Raw genomic sequence first — 19,462 nt, 5'->3', positions numbered from 1 at the left:
AGAATATGGACAGATGGAAATTTAGAAGCAATTAGTATAATTTAAGCAGAAATACATCTCACCATAGCAGGGAAGACTTAAACCAGACCCCTGCTTTCTACATAATTACAGCTAGTCTGGATTTAAACACACAGATCTGCTGCCAGCAAATTAGTTTGGCCCTGACTTCTCCAAACCTAAGAATGCTTAATGGAATGTTTAGTGTCACAATGAATCTGGTGGTGCTTATTATGGAATAGTAAAGTTGCAGCATAAACACGTCCAACAGCTTTTACTTTCTGGATAAACAGAAGTTGCACAAAGGTGTGTGAGTGCAAAGCATTTGGGTCTCAGAGTGATGGATTTGGGGAGAAGCAGAAGTCAGTCGCTGTACTTCAAAGGATGTCCAAGCACACTTCTTATATATTATCTACCTTAACACAGCTTAAACAATAATATTTATTTAAAGAGAGAGAGAAATGCAAGGATAAAATTAGCTGTTTTGATTTCCTTAACACTAAACAGTTTTGCTTACTTAATACATCACCTAAAAGTCCACTGGAAGTTCCTTTACTAGAATGCTAGCTTTTGTAGATGTTAGTCTCTATGCAAAAGATGCTCTTATCAACAACATCTTCCTGCATCTGAATTTCATAGTGGTGTAGTTGGGTATTTTTCTATCCCGGACTTAACGGTCTGATGGGATGGGGCCCTCCTGAGATGTAACCACCCCAATCTGTGAGCAGTGTGAAATTCCAGAGCTCCAGGTGCTTACCCAGGGTTCGTGTTTCCTCTGAACATGAGGCACAGTGGAGACTGTGGTGTCTTTATCATATATGACTTATTTACACATATATACAACCTGAGCCTATGATGGAGGGGCTCACATCATTACACTCCAAGCAGTTCTTGCTTCTTCCATGTCCTCAGTCTTGAAGGCCAGCAGAAATCTACCATGGCTCTGTGTCCCACTGCTCCAGCTTGCTGCATTTTACAGACTTTCCCTTTTCTCTCCCAGTTCACATCCCAGCCAACTGCAATCCTAAACAACACTCTTTCCAGCTTTGGCCTTTATCCTGCTAACTAATCCAGAGTTGAGGGGAGAAGCCCTTTTCCCTTGCTGAGTGGCACAGACTTTGCCTTCTGAATGGCTCATCGTCTTGCCTTTTGTTCTCCACAATGACTCTTCTCCCAGGCAATTTCCTGAATGGAAGCATTACAGTACTGTATATGACTTATTTCAGCATGTGGAAGCCAGCCTACAATAGCCCCACCAGCTTATTCTGCCAAGTGGAGTCCTGGATGTCTATACCACTCTTCATCTGAGGATCACAGGGTGGTTTATGAAATAAAAAGCTTTCTGCTCCGTTGTAAGTTGAACTCTGAAGAATCCTAGGGTGCCTGTGAGTATTTTCTCCTATTTTTTGGAGTAAAGCTTGGAAGCATTGTTGTTGTTGTTGTTGTTGTTGTTGTTGTTGTTTAGTTGTGTCTGAATCTTCGTGACCCCATGAACCAGAGCACGCCAGGCACTCCTGTCTTCCACTGCCTCCCGCAGTTTGGTCAAACTCATGCTGGTAGCTTTGAGAACACTGTCCAACCACGTCGTCCTCTGTCGTCCCCTTCTCCTTGTGCCCTCAGTCTTTCCCAACATCAGGGTCTTTTCCAGGGAGTCTTCTCTTCTCATGAGGTGGCCAAAGTATTGGAGTCTCAGCTTCAGGATCTGTCCTTCCAGTGAGCACTCAAATGTAAACAAAGATTAGAAAGACAAAGGAAAATACAAGAGCTTCCAGTGCCTACCTTTCTAGTTTATTTTCCTTATTTTAAAATATCCTTATTTTAAATCAGTCCCTTAATTGGTCTCAAGACTGAGTCGGGATGTTTGAATAGCAGGAAGATAATAGTCCTTGAACCTCTGTCTGCTTATTAAAAACATGAGATCAAGGTATGCTTGAAGGGCTTGCTGACAGAAACAGAAGTGCTTCCATTTATTCTTCCATCTCTTCGGTGCTTGAGAGCTTGCTTGAAACAGGCTTCCATCTGAAACCCAGCAAGCAGCCCAATCCTTTTCTGAGTGCTTAGAACAGCACAGAGGTGAGGGGTCACCTTAGTGCAAATCAGCTCAGCGTAGCTGCAAGGTGATAATGACCTTCCATCCCAAATGGGTTCAGTGGAAGTTACTGTTAGAAAAGGCACTAATCAGTCTGCAGGAAAGGGGTAAACAGAGGCTACACCCACACCTGAGAATTAGCTGGACTCACACAGCAATAGCCAGGCTAGTCCAGAGGCAAGAATTCAGGATGATATCGAGTGAATAATAGAAGGTGGAGAAAAGAAATAGGTGTGAGGCTCAGTAGAGCAGGGACAGACCGACAGACCGACAGACAGGACTAATCAGAAACCTGCTCCGAAAACCCCTTGCTGGCAAAAACTCTCTCAGGATTTTATATAGGTATAAAGTGCATCAACTCCAGCCAATTAAGAGCAAAGGGTGTGAAGCAAAGGCAGACACCGTGTTACTGACAAATCCAGCAAAGGGAGAATTTGATTTAAAATTCTCAGTTCCATCAAAATGGAGCAGAATTTTTGGTTGTATTCAACTAACTTTTATTCAGAGTAGACCCACTGAAACTAATGACCATGTTTAACTTAGGTCCATTGATTTCAGTGGTTCCACTCTGGGTAAAGGTTAGTGGACTACAATTTGCAGAATACACTTAGCAAAACCCACCTCACTTTAGTCGTATGTGCTACATGCTCATCCAAGGAGTGTTTTCTAGCGCCATGGCAACAAGCATTATGAATTCTTGCAATATCATCATTCTCATCGTATTAATCCTTGTGTGCCACCAGGCCACTCCTTGTCAAATCTCAGAACAACCTTTTCATGACAAGTCCTGCTTAAAATTGTGAGCACATATTCCCAAATCCACTAGAATGGCTAAATACTTACACCGTTTGAATACAACCCCCATGCTGCAGTGCAGCCTTGAAGAAAAGATTCCATGATAATGACTAAGCATTGATGTATTGATGTGAGAGTACAAACACCATGGTGGATTTCAGCCACAGGTAAAATCACATGCACCAAAAATATCTTGAGACTTGAATTAAAGTGAATGCAGTGAAGAACAGAAGCCTACATAGAACCTCTCAGATTTTGATTTGGGCAACTGATTTTCCTTGAGAATCCATGAGGGGTTAGAATCTAGGAAAACACACTTTCTAATGAAGTACATTTCACACATACCGGATTATGCTAGCATGTATGCGCCTCACAAACACTGAAACTGAGAGTTATGTGCACAACTTTCTGTCCCTGCACAGATTGACTTTCTGATCCAGGATTGCTACATGTGTGCAGATTATGGTGTCCCACATCCTGGAAAACCTTTGAATTATAATAGATCAGGCATAGGCAAACTCCGGCCCTCCAGATGTTTGGGACTACAATTCCCATCATCCCTGACCACTGGTCCTGTTAGCTAGGGATGATGGGAATTGTAGTCCCAAACATCTGGAAGGCCGGAGTTTGCCTATGCCTGTACAGTGGTACCTCGGGTTACAGACACTTCAGGTTACAGACTCCACTAACCCAGAAATAGTACCCCAGGTTAAGAACTTTGCTTCAGGATGAGAACAGAAATTGTGAGGTGGCGGCGAGGCGGCAGTGGGAGGCCCCATTAGCTAAAGTGGTACCTCAGGTTAGGAACAGTTTCAGGTTAAGAACAGACCTCCAGAACGAATTAAGCTCTTAACCTGAAGTACCACTGTAATAGATCATGTGCTCAGTTGCAATATAGACATGTGAATGACATGCTAAGCCCAGCTCAACACTCTAAAATATTTTGCTAGATCTATCTGCGCTGGATCCACCTCCCCATCAGGTTGCTCATTCCAGGACCAGAGCCAGTGTGGTGTAGTGGTTAAGAGCGGTAGTCTCGTAATCTGGGGAACCGGGTTCGCGTCTCCACTCCTCCACATGCAGCTGCTGGGTGACCTTGGGCCAGTCACAATTCTTTGAAGTATCTCAGCCCCACTCACCTCACAGAGTGTTTGTTGTGGGGGAGGAAGGGAAAGGAGAATGTTAGCCGCTTTGAGACTCCTGAAGGGGAGTGAAAGGTGGGATATCAAATCCAAACTCTTCTTCTTCTTCTTCCCATCAGTTCTGATGAGCTCATGAGCAGAAGGATCCAATTGTCATTGCTCAGATTGGAGGCATGGCAGATCATGTGCCCCTTCTCCAATCTGTCAGTGACAAGGTTGCTCATTCCAGGACCAGCCACTTACAGTAGGACTCCTCCAAACTTCCATTTGTCCCATTGCTTTCTCCCAGGGAAATCCAATCTTTACCGCTGAATTGCAGCTTCCAAGCACAGTTTAGATCTGCTATAAACCAATTTTATTCTTTAAAACCTAAGCTGGGTGGTGGTGGGACTTGCCACCTTCCCCATCCCAAAACCTATCTCTGTATCAACAAACTAGCTTCTAACAACCAGCTCTCATAAAGAAGCATCAACTGACTATGGAAGAACAGGAATACACTTTTGTCTGATTCCACACTATGATCAGCTCTTGCTTTAGGGCAAAGTCATAGCAACAAACCTTTTCACAATAATCCAACACAACACCCTCCAGCAACAAGAGTGTCCTGTCCATCCCTTGCAAAATTAAGACATTTGGAATTTTAGTATAAGAGCTCATGGCAGACCCCTTGAATTCCAAGCATAAAAATACGCAGACATTGATTTTCTCTGGGCCAGAACTGTGATGCAAGGTAGCCTGGGACACACAACCATTCCTGTGCATCTCCAGGCCAATGGGCTCCTTTCATTGTTTCTCAATGAGATTTCCATTTGGAAAACCCATCCATCTTTGGGAAAGCATTTCAGTAAAACACATGCCTTGAACAGAACTAAGCTAAGCTAAAATGTTGTGTCCCAGGCTTACATTCATGCTGACCAAGTGCAGCAGCAGCCATTTAAACTGAGCTCATGGGCCTTATCAGGCACAAAGAGTACTTTGCTGCAGCACTGCCAACAAAATCAGGTCATTGCATTCACCCCCCCAACCCTCTAACATACATGTGTTCTTTCTCTTTCCTCTCTAGTTCACTGCCCTCAGGCATATTGTTAGGAAGGAGACCAAGTCACCATCTAAAATCTAATGTGCAAAGAAGGCAAAACAAGAAATGAGTGCCTATTCTTAGTCACTGTTGGTGCTCCCAGGAGCCCCAAAACTGTTGTGACCCCATCAACTTTGACTGAGAGAACAGTGCACTGTAGGCAGCACAGGTTTAAGGCTTGAGGTTCAGATGAAGTGAGACCCCATTCCTCTGGAAGCCTGGTGGGCTTGTCAGACTGTGGAGGCAATGCTCTGTACAGCACCTGGCAGCTGTGTCCAGCCACACTTTTAATTTCCCACAGTGCCCCAGACTGACACTGTCAGGGGCACTGTCAAAAATGAAAGGGCTGGCTAGATCCTTCCTGACAATGCTTGGAGTGCCACGTCAGGAACTTTTAATAGAGGTGCAGGGTGGACCATAATAGTGGGTTCTGCCAAACTGCTTGGGCCCTGGCAGCTGACCAATGATGCCAGGTGCTGATGCCAGCCAGCTCTGATTGTGGGTCATACCCTGAATTTGGCCGCTGCACCTTCCCATTTTGCCTCAGGTGGAGGAACAGGATGGGCTGCCCCTGCCCCTTGCGTAGATTTGATTATTTGGTGAACCAGGGTGTGCACAGAATGGAATTGAGCAAGAGTGCTTATTGGCGCCTTCATAAAGCTGATTTGAGAGAAAGCTTAGAAGGACAGCTAAAAACAGACTCAACGCCGATGCTGTCAAAATTGTGTCAGCCTTTGCGGTGCAGCTGACTCTGAGATGGAGGTGACAGCCCAGCATTTCTCAGCTGGCAGTTTCTTCCATCGTCCTCGCATGTCGAGTCCCCCAGTTTGCAAAATAGCTTCTCAACAAAAGCCATGGTTAGGGCATCAGCGGTCTTTTGGATCTCAATGAATATTTAGCTATAAGGAAAGGGAGATGATCTTCACCACTACCCCACTGCTTGCTGTGAACTCTCATGGGCCTTCAAGAAGAAGAAGAGTTTGGATTTGATATCCCACTTTATCACTACCCGAAGGAGTCTCAAAGCGGCTAACATTCTCCTTTCCCTTCCTCCCCCACAACAAACACTCTGTGAGGTGAGTGCGGCAAAGAGACTTCAGAGAAGTGTGACTAGCCCAAGGTCACCCAGCAGCTGCATGTGAAGGAGCGGAGACGTGAACCCGGTTCCCCAGATTACAAGTCTACCGCTCTTAACCACTACACTACACTGGCTCTCAAGAGGGTGAAGAGTTCCAAACTCTGATGTTATCTCTATTTCTAGGCATAGGATTTAGGGCTGCCTTTGCCAAACCGGTGCCATCTTAGATATTTTGGACTACAACTCCCATCAGCCCTAGTCAATGGGAGTTATAGTCCTAACCATCTGGAGGGCACCAAGTAAGCAAAGGCTGATTCAGAGTACTGGATGCCATGCTATGGTACAGAATGTCAGGTGCTCAATGTCTAAGCTTAAGCTTTTGCTGGCTCTGACTCTGGCAATGATAGTGTCTCTGGAAGAAAAGGCGGGCTTTTCAACACCCATGGGGCAAGCAGTGGGTCCCAACCTGAATCAGCAGCCCATGTGGTAAAAGGTATCAATTCAATGAGTGACATGGGAGATTTTTTAGCAGAGGTTGGATTGCAATCGGTCATGGATGCTTTAGTTGAGATTCTTGCATTGTAGGGGGTTGGACTAGAACCCTCAGGACACTTTTCAGCTCTACAGTTCTATGATTCTAAGTCCTAAGTACCCAATGTAGACAGCACACTCAATGAACTATTATATTGTTTCAGGATAACAGGATTCTTTCTAGGTCTCTCCAGTATGGTAGCTAGCTCTCTGTGTTATGTCATTATAGCGAAAGGGCCAGAATTAAATCCATAGATATTTGAAACTGGTGTACAGGAGAGTTAGCAGGAAGCAGATCTTCTGAATCAGCTATATCATAGCTGAGGAAGGTTGGTGTTTTATTCAATTTTACTGTAATGTGATTTTTAAATGTTTCGATGTTTTATGCTGTAAGCTGCCCAGATAACTTTCTATAACGAGTCAACCTATAAATAGCATAATGAATAAATGAAGCATGTGGTTTTGAGCTTAGGTTGGCGGCTGAGACACATTTTCTTCCTTTAACGTGAGATTCTCTTTTTCCTTTTTCTTGGACAGCAGCCTGAGCTGCTCTATTTCCTCTGCATCAGTATGTGTACATGGGTTCTCTAATGTAAAGAGCACACTGACCTGCATCACACAGTACACAGCAATGGGACTCTCTTGTTGAAGTTTCCCTGTAGAACTCCTGGCACTGTCTTGCAGCAAAGAAACATAAGGCTTCTCCTACTCCATGTAGGGGCCCTCTCTGTCTAGCCCTTGAGACATGTCCCTTGCTGGCCATGCTTCAAGCTTTCCTTGGGGGTTATAAGGTAGGGAGCATGCAACTGGTCTGTTTCTGGACACAATTCAAAGTGCTGGTTATGACCTATAAAGCCCTGCATGACTGAGGTCCAAGCTATCTGAAAGACCATATTCTGTCATACAATCTGCCCAGGTTCTGAGGGAGGAGACACTTTGCTCAGTCCTGCCACCCTCACAGCTATGCTTGGTAGAGATGCAGCAGAGGGCCTTCTCAGTGGCTGCTCCCAGACTTTGGAACTCCTTCCCTAGACAAGTTAGACAGGCTCCCTCCTTGTTATCCTTTCTTATTCCAACAGACTTTTGGGAACTGACTGCTTTTAAGGGAAGGCCTGGCGCCATGCTGGTTTTAGTGCAGTTATCTGTATGTTTTTAATAGTTCTTTTAAATTTATATATAGTTTTAATTCTATTAATGTTTAATCGTTTTAAATTATTTTATTTTCTCTGTTTTTAGCTGTTCCTATTTTATCTGTAAGCTGCCTTGAGTCCCTGATAAGGAAAAAAGTGGGTTATTAATTATTATTATGATGATTACTATTACTATTATTAATTTCCCCCTGTTTGGATTGTGTCCTTGAACTCTGATAATGCTTCTTGCTTTAGAAACAACCTCTTCACACAGCATATAGTTAAATTATGGAACTTGCTCCCACATAGAGGCACCAACACACATGGCTTTAAAAGAGGATTGGACAAATTTGTAGAGGAGAGAACCATCAAAGACTACTAGCCAAGATGGCTGTAATACGCCTGTACAGTTGGAGGTAGCAGTGCTTCTGAATACAGTGGTACCTCAGGTTACAGGCGCTTCAGGTTACAGACGCTTCAAGTTACAGACTCCGCTAACCCAGAAATAGTACCTTGGGTTAAGAACTTTGCTTCAGGATGAGAACAGAAATCGTGCAGCTGCAGTGGGAGGCCCCATTAGCTAAAGTGGTACCTCAGGTTAAGAACAATTTCAGGTTAAGAATGGACCTCCAGAACAAATTAAGGTCTTAACCCAAGGTACCACTGTACCAGCTGCTGGAAACCACAGGAGAGGAGAGGGATCTTGTGCCTCAATCCTTCTTGTGGGTTTTCTCCAGGCATGCGGTTGGCCACTGTGAGAACAGGATGCTGGACTAGATGTGTCCGTGGCCTGTTCCATCAGGCTTTTCTTGCATTCTTCTGCTTGCCTGGATGGAGCATTTTTGAAACCGTTCTCTTCAGCAGGGGTGAAACTAGGCTTTATTTCACCCAGGTCAAAGACAAAGTTTGGCACACACACCCCACACCCATGTGCATTTGCGTGTGTGCACACACAGGCTGGGAGCCTCAATGGCACCCCTCTGGAGGCTTCACCTGTGGCAAAAAACCTGGCTCCACCCCCAGGTACCGCTCTGTCTTCAGCACTTTTCAAACAGATTTCCCCCCACCCCTTTTTGCCATTGTCACCTCCTTATTATTGCTACTCAGGAGGAATTTTAAAAACATTCCTGTTCATCCAGCATTTGGTAGTTGAAATAGACTGTTCCTGGAAAACTTGACATGGCTGGTTGTGAGCAGTGCTTTTTTATTTTTTAGGGGGGAAAGACGTCCGTACTCACCATGAAGTTGTTACAGTAAGTGCCACATTCTTAACATGGGGGGGGGGGGAGGTGCCGGTACTGCATACCCTTGAGGATCCCCAGAAAAAAGCACTGGTTGTGAGGATCTTGGGACTGTGTTTAATTTTCTTTTTAAGAAAGTCTTAATGTTTTAATTTATATTGTTTTATGGCTTTGTTGCTTGTCAGAATAGAAATTTTATTAATAATATTAGGCATAGGAATTGTAACAACAGTGGCTCCTTGGTGGTTGCTCCCCATTTGCAAAATGCCCTCCCTGGTGAGGTGCTTCTGTCTCCCTCATTATTGACTTTCAGCAGAAAGACATTCCTGTTTACTCAGGGATTTGATGGGTTATAGGCACGACTGGGCATGGCAACCTTGAATTTACCAACTGTGAGAGTATGCGATTGCTTTTTGATGTTTTTCAATGTTCTAAACATTTTAAATATGTTCGTTTTATTTTACTTTGCATTGCGTTAACATTTCCACATCTGCCGCCCTGGGCTCCTTTGTCGGTAAAAGGCGGCATACAAAAGTAATAAATAAAAGCAAGTTCTGGCTCTCCTGCCTTGATCTCCTCCCCGCTGGGGTACTTGTGGGCTCCCTCACCCCACGCGCCTGGGCACGATCTCTGGCAACTTCCACCCGAACGCCCAGAGATGGCAGCCTTTGCCTGGAGACAGCTGCTCTCCTGAAGCCTGGGCTCTGGCTGCCAGCAGCCTGCTCTGCCAGGGCGTCCCCACCATCACCGCTGCCTCTTGCCACGCAGGCAGAGTCCCTCTCCCGGGTTGTTTACCACAGCGAGCCGGTTGGTGCCTCAGGAGTTAAGTGGCAAAGCAGGCAGGAGCTGATTCAGGTGGGTGGCACATTGCAGTGACAAGACTCCAGCTAGAGGGAAGGAGGGAGGGAGGGAGTCTAGAGGGAGAGGAGGCGGAGGAGGAGGGAGGTGTACACGGTGGTGGCGGCGGAGAGGAAAGGCGAGAGAGAGAGAGAGATCGCAAATAAGATGTAAGAGGGGGAAAGGAAAGAGGATCTTTCTCCCCGCCGCTTCCCCAACAACTAGCTGGAAAGGAGAGAGCGAGAGCGCGCGCAGGGAACGAGGAAGGAGAGAGCCTCGGAGGCAGAGCCCTCTCCTGCCATCCTCTCCGTCCGGGTGGGGGAGTCTGGGCAAGCTCCCGAGCTTCGTCTGGGCCCCGGAACCGCACCGCCCCCCACTTGCTGCCGCCAGCCTCCTTGTGTCTGCCAACTCCAGGGATCCGTCTGAGCCAGATGTGCGTGCCTCGATGGCAGGGAGCAGCAGCTAAGAGAAGAGAGGAGAATCCAAGGGTAAGTTGAGCTCCTTGTCCTTTACCCGTGGCGGGGGCATTGGAGGGGGATGGCAGGTGGGGGGATGCCGACGGGGAGGAAGGTTTGATTTGACGGACACCCTCTCTGGGTGGGTTTCGCCCGCGCGCGCTCTCCTGTTCTAGGAGAGGCAGAAGCGAGGAAGGGGGTTCGCGCGGGGATGAAGCCGCTGCCGTGTCGCTCTAGTGTCTTGGATGGTCTGGTTTTGGGAGCGGGGAGCGGATAAGAAAGTCAAGGCTGGAGGAAGACGAACTAGGTGGGAAAGAGGAGGGCGCTAACCGACTGCGAACTTTCGATCCGGATTTCGCGCCCAGTGGCGGCGTAGATCCGGAGTCGATCCTCTGGAATCCGAGGCAGCTGTACAGAGCGGGCGTTCTGATCCAGGTGTGTCCGAGTCTCTCTTTCTCTCTCACACATGCACACACACACACACTTATCCAAGGGGATGGTGAGGAGGCCAAACTCTGGTCTTGGCGAATGCTATCAGACAGCGCAGAAACCCCTCGTCCGACTGGGGAGAGGTTGACTTGGGTGTTCAATTCGGAGTGGCTCCCGTGGAGGGGGTGGTCCCCGTGTGGGGTGGGGGGGAGGAGGTTGACACCGGTCGGCTACATGTAGTCACAGGATTCAGCCTCCACTAACCTGGCGGAGAGGCTGAGGCTCGCTTGGCCCCGCGCATTTCACCCCGACGAACCTTAGGATCTCAAGAGGTTGCCTGGGCTTTGGCCGTCTAGCCTAGCAGTCTCCATCCTGCGATGGTGCCATAAACGAAAAGGGCTCTGATTACAAGCATCATAATACCCAGGAAGAGCTGATCGAGAGAGTGAAGTGTGCGTGTATGTGTTTATGAGAGAGAGATGGGTGGTGGTGGAACAGGAACTTGGTGCATTAGGAAGCCACATTGGCTTCTGCAGACAAGCCAAAGAACCACCTTCACTCACCATTGCCAACAGCCCCCTAAAGCCTCCTGCAATAACCCGGCGATGGCTGTCTGCCGCCATCCCAGAGAGAGAGCCAGGCTAGCCTGCGAGGAAGCGAGCGAGGAAGGCGGTGGGGGTCAGCTCTGCCGAAGGGTTGCTGGCGGAACAAGTGCAGGCGTTGGAGGGGGCTGTGCTTGCTGTCTGCTCCTTCCTTCCCTTCCTTGCGTGTGCCTAAGGAGAAACACAGCCCTGCCGAACCGTTTTCCTGTTGTAGTTGTGGCATATTCTACCCACACGTGAAGAGACTCTGTTCAGCCCCCCCCTCCCGCCCCGCTCCCCTTTCCCCCTGCAACCCTGCTTCTGATCTGCAACCCATCTTGGGAAAGGAGTGTATCCCTGTGGCGAGGCAAAGGGAGTTTTTCCAACGGGAGCTTTCGTCACATGAAATAGATCTGTAAATGATTTGTATTTCTTTCACTTCTGTGTTAGATCATGCAGTTAGTTAGATTAGATCATGGCTGTGAAGCAAACCTTCCCTAGTAATGGAGTAGAAGCTCTCTCTAAGGGGAAGGCGGGGGACATTGGAAAAGGAGGGATATTTTTTACAGTGAGCATCAGGACGTCTGTGTGTGCATAGTTCCCCTCATAGCAATCAGATCACTTGCCCCCTTCCTTCCTTCCTTCCTTCCTTCCTTCCTTCCTTCCTTCCTTCCTTCCTTTCTTTCTTTCCAGATGCATGGACCTGTATCATTCTCTCATCCTTTGCCTAAGGCTGTGTGCACACTATACTTTTAAAGTGCATTCAGCGCACATCCCCTCAAAGACTCCTGGGCTCTGTAGTTTGTTAAGGGTTGCTGGGGATCGCAACTCTGCGAGGGGTAATTATCTGAGGGGAAGAATGTGTTCTAAAGGTGTGCGCAAAGCTAACTCACTCTACAAAATCTCAGTGTCAAAAGGCTTGTGTTGGAGGGTCCTCTCCCGTGCCTCCAATGCAAGGCTCCTGGCACAATGATGCTCTGCTGTCGAAAGGGTGTGTGTTTCTCCTCAGCAGTAGCCGATCCTTTACAAGCTGTTGCTGAAAAAGTGAAGGAATTTGACCCAGACCTGTGTTAGCTTTCCTTATTAGCGTCTGTGTGTGTGCACTGGGGAGGGGGATTTGCACACAGAAAGGACACCCAGATGACTTGCCCTTCATTTTGTGTTTCCTGTGTAACACTGGCAGGTGGAACTTACATAGCTCCACTAGGGTGAGATGTATGACCACACATCTCACCTTGGGGTGGGGGGGGGGAGAGAAGTGCGTAAAGCAGGAGCGCAAGTCAGTCACACTTCCTTTCCTCCTCCGCTTCTGTTAAATGCTCTTGGGTCTTGATCTGTATGGTCAGCTGGGTGCTCTGCATGCTCAGCCCTCTCCTCACTAGGCTCTCAGAGTCTCAGGATGTGCTCTTGGAAGGAGACCATAATCAGATGGCTTGGGCAGCCACTGCTTATTGCCAGCCAGAGGGAGATTCAGCTCCAAAAGATTGCCCTCCGCTCTTCTAGGACTAGGAGGTACCTGTGGCTTGCCATCAGAATATCTGGATATCTTGAAAAAGAAGGGTCTTGGTCCCAGGAGGTGGGCAAGTAGATATCTTAGGGACTCAAAGTAAGGCAGATGAGCCTGGAGGGCAACTACTAGCAGGAAAGTGAGGAACAGACCTGGAGGTATGCTGAATTTTCTGTGATGATCCTATTTCCCTTATTTAAGCAACAGTCGAGCTGCTGTTTGCCCTTGAGATCAAGGGACTTCTGTGCTCCGCTGAGCATCCGGCAAGAAGGCAGGCACGTAGAAGCGCTTTGCTAAGTAAGCAGGGCTAATGCTGCAGTTTGTCCTTCCTTCATCAAGTGGAACCAATTCCATTCTAACCATCACCTGTAGGAGGAAACTCCAGAGTGACTTTCCCCCCTGAATATAAATACTGGGAACCCAGTGCAGAGGACACACCTAGCTGTGGCCTCAGGAGTTTCCACTGGCAAAATGGCCCAGTGATTGGAAAACAGCCTTTTCCCATAGAGCTCCTGCCAGGAGTTCTCTCTGCACATCTCCCCTGTTTGTGGGTCAAGAGGTCTTCTCACCACCAAACGAACCTCTTGCCTCTGTTCTCCAGCCTCATGATAATATACTGCAGTGTTCCTTGACCTGGTGTCGCTGTTCACCTTGGGGAAAACCACCCTCTTTTAGCTGACCTAGTTCCGCGCTACTCCATAGCCTTACATCTTAAATAGTGACACTTACACTAGTTCAGCATCAGTGTTAAAAGCAAGTGAAAAACTGTCGTTCCTTTGCATTGATACAAAATGACTCCACATGAAGTTTCTGTGCTGACAAAATTTATGGAGCGGGAGAAGCCAGATAGTGGCAGGGCAGCTGGGTTTCTCAGATCTCTCTACCTTTATATGTGTTGCCTACATATATTATGCATGCTACACCCGTCCAAATTCTGGTAAATGTTGGCATGTGTGTGCGATTGTTAATAGAGAGAGAGAATGGGAAATGTTAAGTTTCTCCAAATTTTGGCAATAACATATATGCTGGATTTAAAGCAACCTGGGATGAAAATTGAAAGATTTCATTACATTTTGGTAGTGCAATGTTCCAAGAGAATATTAGAGACAACATGAACCACTGTTGTTGCCATTGTGCGAGTTATTGAGTTTCACTGTATTTAGCTTCAAGCAAAAACAAAACTGAATTGTTGTGTTGTTGGGCCCAAGGACTCAAGGAAGCAATGAAGCTGTCATGACATCTTCTGTTGGACCAGTTTTGAAATTCTGAAAGACTGGCTGGCTCTGGGCAATGTAATTTACTAAAGCTGTTCCACCAGCTTCTAATATCTAGTATTTGTATAACACACCTCTGAGTGTCCAAGCACCTCACATACATTTCCTCCAGCAATTTTTGCAACAACCCTATGTGGCAGATCAGAATTGTTACCATGAGTTCAACGAAACATGAGAATGGCATCTGTGTGTGTACATTTTGGCAGCGAATGTGGCACCGACTTACTAGAACCTAGATGCAGGGGATATCCTAGTGGGTTCTAGAACTTTCTTCTATGCCTGCACATACTCAAAGGCCTCGCTGCAATGTACACATCAACAATGTCATTATCACATGGCATTTATTACATGCTAGGGGGATTAGTGCATGAGGCCACTGCAGCCTGGGTTATGAATCTGCATATATTCTTTGAAATCAGTGCAGTCCAACCTAGCAGGTTTTGCACATATGATAGAAAGGCTGTGAGGCTGTTCTAGAATTCAAGAAATTTTGGAATCCAGCCTGGAAGTTTGTTGCAAAACAAATTTTAAAATCTGCCTCCTCCAAAACCAAGTACCAAGTATTCTATTCATCTCCGTGTGCTAGTCTACAGACCTCCAAATACCCAGAGCAAAGGTTCATTCTTAGCTTCATTAATTTCTTCACATATGTTTTAGGTTACTTGGTTGGATTTGTTGTTTGTTTGTTTTGGTGTTACCATGTTGGATTATGTGAATGAGAAAGGTGATGGATTTTATTGGTTGGAGTTTCTTTTAGTGGGAGCAGTCATAGAGTACAAGCTTAAGGCTAATGCCTAAGTATTCACTCCTGTCCAAAGTAGAGTTACAGTATATGCTGCTTGAAAGATTCTCTTCAGCTGAGGCTGGCTCAATAAAAGGTGACACCTTTCCGTCCTACATAATCTTACATAGAACTTCCGCCTGAGCCTGGTGAAAAGGTTTTCCGCTGAATTCATTCATGTTATAAAAGGCTTTTTGAAGAAAAAAGAAAGAAAAAGAAAAGAAATAAATATATTCTCTCTTTGTTCTTCTTATCTCATCCTATAGCAGCACAGTTATATTACAGAAACAAGAGGAGTGCTGAGTCCATTCAGGGATGTGAGCTGTGATACATCATAATGTCTTATGAACTGGAGTAACTCAGATCCTGATGTGAGAAAAGGGGATTGTTAATGCAAGTATTATTCACGTCTGTAGCTGCATTTGCATAAGAGCTGCACACATTTAGATGTGATTAATGCATTGCAGGAGGTTGGAGTAGATTTTACTTTGGGGTCCCTTCCAACTCTACAGGTCTGTGATTCTATGACATATTATAACTGTGTATACTGTGTGGACGCGGGTGGCGCTGTGGGTAAAAGCCTCAGCGCCTAGGGCTTGCCGATCAAAAGGTCGGCGGTTCGAATCCCCGCAGCGGGGTGCGCTCCCGTTGTTCGGTCCCAGCGCCTGCCAACCTAGCAGTTCGAAAGCACCCCCGGGTGCAAGTAGATAAATAGGGACCGCTTACTAGCGGGAAGGTAACCGGCGTTTCCGTGTGCTGCGCTGGCTCGCCAGATGCAGCTTTGTCACGCTGGCCACGTGACCCGGAAGTGTCTCCGGACAGCGCTGGCCCCCGGCCTATAGAGTGAGATGGGCGCACAACCCTAGAGTCTGTCAAGACTGGCCCGTACGGGCAGGGGTACCTTTACCTTTTATACTGATAGTGTATACTGATATAATATATATATTATAACTGTGTATACTGATAGTGTCTACCTGCTCGGCCCACTGGCCTAGCCCCCTATATGTATTCACCATAACCACCAAGAGACATAATGTTCATACACAAAAAGTGGAGTCCACAACCTCACATACAGAATTTATGCAAACAAAGTTTGTTACATACACACACACAAGCTATGCTGAATGTGAGAGGGCCCCCATTCTTCTTCCTGTATGCTCAGTGTACATAATTGTAATGTGTGCACAGGACTTTTAGTCAGGGCTGGCCCTACCATTAGTCAGAGTGGCGTGATGACTTCAGGTGGTAGATGCTGAGGGATAGGGAATGGGAGCAAGGTATTGGTGGACAGGACAGTTTATGCCACATGGCATTTCCTGAACCTTCTAAGCTGTCCTGTTGCCCTCATGAACATTGGAGGAGATTGTCCTGTTGCCAGTGTTGAAGGAAGGTTCACCCACTAGCCCCAGCAGCTTTTGCACATGGTGCCATTTTGTCACTTGCCTTGGATAGCAAAATGTCTTGAGTGGCCCAGCTCTGGCTTTAGTGTGATTTATGTTATGTAATGAAATCTTTATTTCTCTTAATCAAAACAAAACCATAGATGGTGATAAGGGTGTTGTTGTTGTTTAGTCATTTAGTCGTGTCTGACTCTTCGTGACCCCATGGACCAGAGCACGCCAGGCACTCCTGTCTTCCACTGTCTCCCGCAGTTTGGTCAGACTCATGTTTGTAGCTTCGAGAACACTGTCCAACCATCTCATCCTCTGTCGTCCCCTTCTCCTTGTGCCCTCCATCTTTCCCAACATCAGGGTCTTTTCCAGGGAGTCTTCTCTTCTCATGAGGTGGCCAAAGTATTGGAGCCTCAGCTTCACGATCTGTCCTTCCAGTGAGCAGTGATAAGGGTAACAGATATCTAACCCCTGCCTTTTGCAGCTATGCCTATGATATCAGAAAATATGCCAATTAGTTTCCTCAGGATCACCTTAACTAAACTGTTTCTTCCTGGGAAGTGTCTTCTCAAAATATTTTTCCCCATAAGTGTTTTTTCTTCTGCTATGGTCTGTTCTCAGATGTATCAATACAACAAGGTCTGTCTTATGTTCTACTCTTATTTCTGTTCTCACATCAAAGGCTTCCTGGGATAAACTGTTCCTTCCTGCTCTTTGATGTGTTTATTTCCAAAGACTGTTTCATGCAGAGCAACTGGTTGTGTTATGACATTTATTTTTATACACATCTGCATGTCTGTGCCAACCACCTTCAATGGTTAGACAAGATTCTTCATAAAAGATAGATCTGAAGACACCAGAGAGGCATCTTCAGCGAGTTTGGTATTAAATGAATGAAAAGCTATATGGGGTTTTCAATTATTGCTTCCAGATTGATTGTCATTCTGTTAACATTGTAATGCCAGACTACAATTTATTACAACCGGACTTTGCTTTCCAGTGGCTCAAATATCTTCTCTGCTAGAAAATAATTCTCAAAGTATTGTACCTATGCAAGCACCTGTCCTATTACAACAGCTTATGGCACACATTAGGTCACAGCCACACTTTAACAGTCACGGAGATTCCCAAGGACTGTTGTTTGTTAGGGCTGCTGGGAATTGTAGCTCTGTAAGGTCAACACTTTTCACAAACTCCAGCTCCCAGGATTCTTTGGGGAAAGTTATTCTCATGTACTGGTGTGATCCTATAAGAAATTACTCACTCTTGGCTCCTCTTCAGCCCATTATGGCATAAGCAATTGAAAAAAGGGGTAGAGTCTCTCAGAAGCAGAGCCAAGAGGGTTTGGCCAGCCATGAATTAGTATCCAGTAACTCAAGCTCAGAACTCTCCTATTTATTAACCACCCCTGGTTGATTTTTCAAGCTTTCAATAATCTGAGGCCATGAATAAATAACCTGTTGCAGGGTAGCCACAAGTTTTTCAAAATGTGTTTTCTGTGCTGTCAGTAAATCTAGAAATCACCAACCTCCTTCTTAATCCAGATTGCCATTCAGGTTGATGAAAGTAAAAAGTGAACTAATTGCTACACAAAGGCTCCAGATCTATGATAATGTCCCATCAAGTCAAAAGCTTCAAATGTGGTTTGGAAAGTCAGCTGCAACCTGAACTGTTTTCATATGCCATGGGATCATATTATCCATCACACACAACCAGAGATACATGTCAGTTCAAGGTGACAAAATAAATGTAGTTGACTGATGAGGCAGACATGGTCCAATAATAGATGGAGAAATAATCTGGGAGTCCTCTGAAGGCTCATCCAGACTTCTGCTTGCCCTGCCTTCTTCTCCCAGGGAAAACCTGATCTCTACCACTGAATCAGAGCAAACATCAGTTGGGTTTGATGTTTAAAGAGCAGGTTTTCCCAGGAAAAGCGGTGAGGCAACTGCTTGGACCTGTGTTTTCTGGGCATGGCAGGGGTGAAACTAGGCTTTATTTCACCTGGGTCAAAGACCCAGTTTGGCACACCTCCCATGCACATTTGCGCTTGTGCACACACACAGAGAGAGGGAGAGGTTGGGAGCCTCAATAGCACCCCTCTGGAGGTTTCACCTGGGGCAAAGAAAAACCTGGCTAACCTGCCCCCCCCTGTAGCTATGGCTCTGGGCATGGGACAAGCAGAATTGTGAATGAGCCCTAAATTGCAAAGTACCTCCAACTTTGGTAGCAGCATAATCTTGCCGAGTCTCCTGTGATATCCAGAGGCTTCTTCTGTTCTTGTGAGATAAAAGGTCTGCTGCAGGTCCAGCACCTGAATTTTCTGCACAGGAAGTAGAAGAGGAATTATGAGAACAAGGGGATATGGCTGGGAGTCATGAAATGAGCATAGGAAAGGGGATAAAGTTCAGTAAGTATTCTGAAAGAGCAGCTTGACAGTCAGATCTGTTAGCCCTATAATAACCTCCTTCTGCTTCCTGCATTTAAAACTAGGTTGGACACAACTGATTCTTAGCTGGAGGGTGAAGACCTCAGCCAGGATAACTTGGTTGCTTGCTGAAACATTGAATTTAGAGGAATCACCATCAAATTACACTATGCAGTCCTGTCCAAACTTGGGATTCTGTTTAAGGCATTTTACAGGGCAGTCCTAGATTGATGTATATAGGATTTTACCATCATTTTTTTATAAAGTGTGGTGTTTTCTGTTTCTTTTTTTTAAAAAACAGTATTTTTATTTTTGAGAACATAATTTGGATGCTTCGTACAATATGATGTTGGAGAATTTCAGTTCTAAAAACATTGTGGTAGTGATTGTAGAGAAAACCTGAAAGCATTCTGGAGGAATGAATATGGGAGTTCCAACCCTGCCCCCTCCAATCAAATGTGACTTTCTGATAGAATTTTTTCCTGTAGGAATTACTGATCACCTGTAGCTGTCACCAGGAATGGCAGTGATTTTATGAGGTAATCCTAGAATCTTCAAAACTAATGAGAAACTTGGCACAATCTGGAGAACTGGAATGTTTTGCATATTTATTTATCTTAATGGGTTTGGGCCCAGTCTCGTACCTTGTAAAATGCCACCATTTGTAACTAATTGTCACCAGAAGTATTTGATTTGGT

General features: G+C 45.9%; 1 protein-coding gene across 3 annotated transcripts in view; it reads left to right on the top strand.

Moving 5' to 3' along the window:
* The first annotated feature begins 10,018 nt into the window (after positions 1 to 10,018).
* Positions 10,019 to 19,462, top strand: part of LRRN2 (leucine rich repeat neuronal 2) — a 154,187-nt gene continuing 144,743 nt past the window's right edge. For 2 of the 3 annotated variants that reach the window (XM_028734253.2, XM_077928978.1), the window contains exon 1: positions 10,019 to 10,406. The gene's annotated coding sequence lies outside the window, so the exon portion shown is untranslated. Of the gene's footprint in view, positions 10,407 to 10,552; positions 10,809 to 19,462 lie in introns of those variants that run through there. The other variant, XM_028734254.2, reaches the window with a different exon arrangement.

Source organism: Podarcis muralis, chromosome 5, assembly GCF_964188315.1.
Source record: "Podarcis muralis chromosome 5, rPodMur119.hap1.1, whole genome shotgun sequence".
In the NCBI taxonomy this organism is placed as follows: domain Eukaryota; kingdom Metazoa; phylum Chordata; class Lepidosauria; order Squamata; family Lacertidae; genus Podarcis; species Podarcis muralis.
This window is presented reverse-complemented; position numbering and strand designations above follow the sequence as displayed.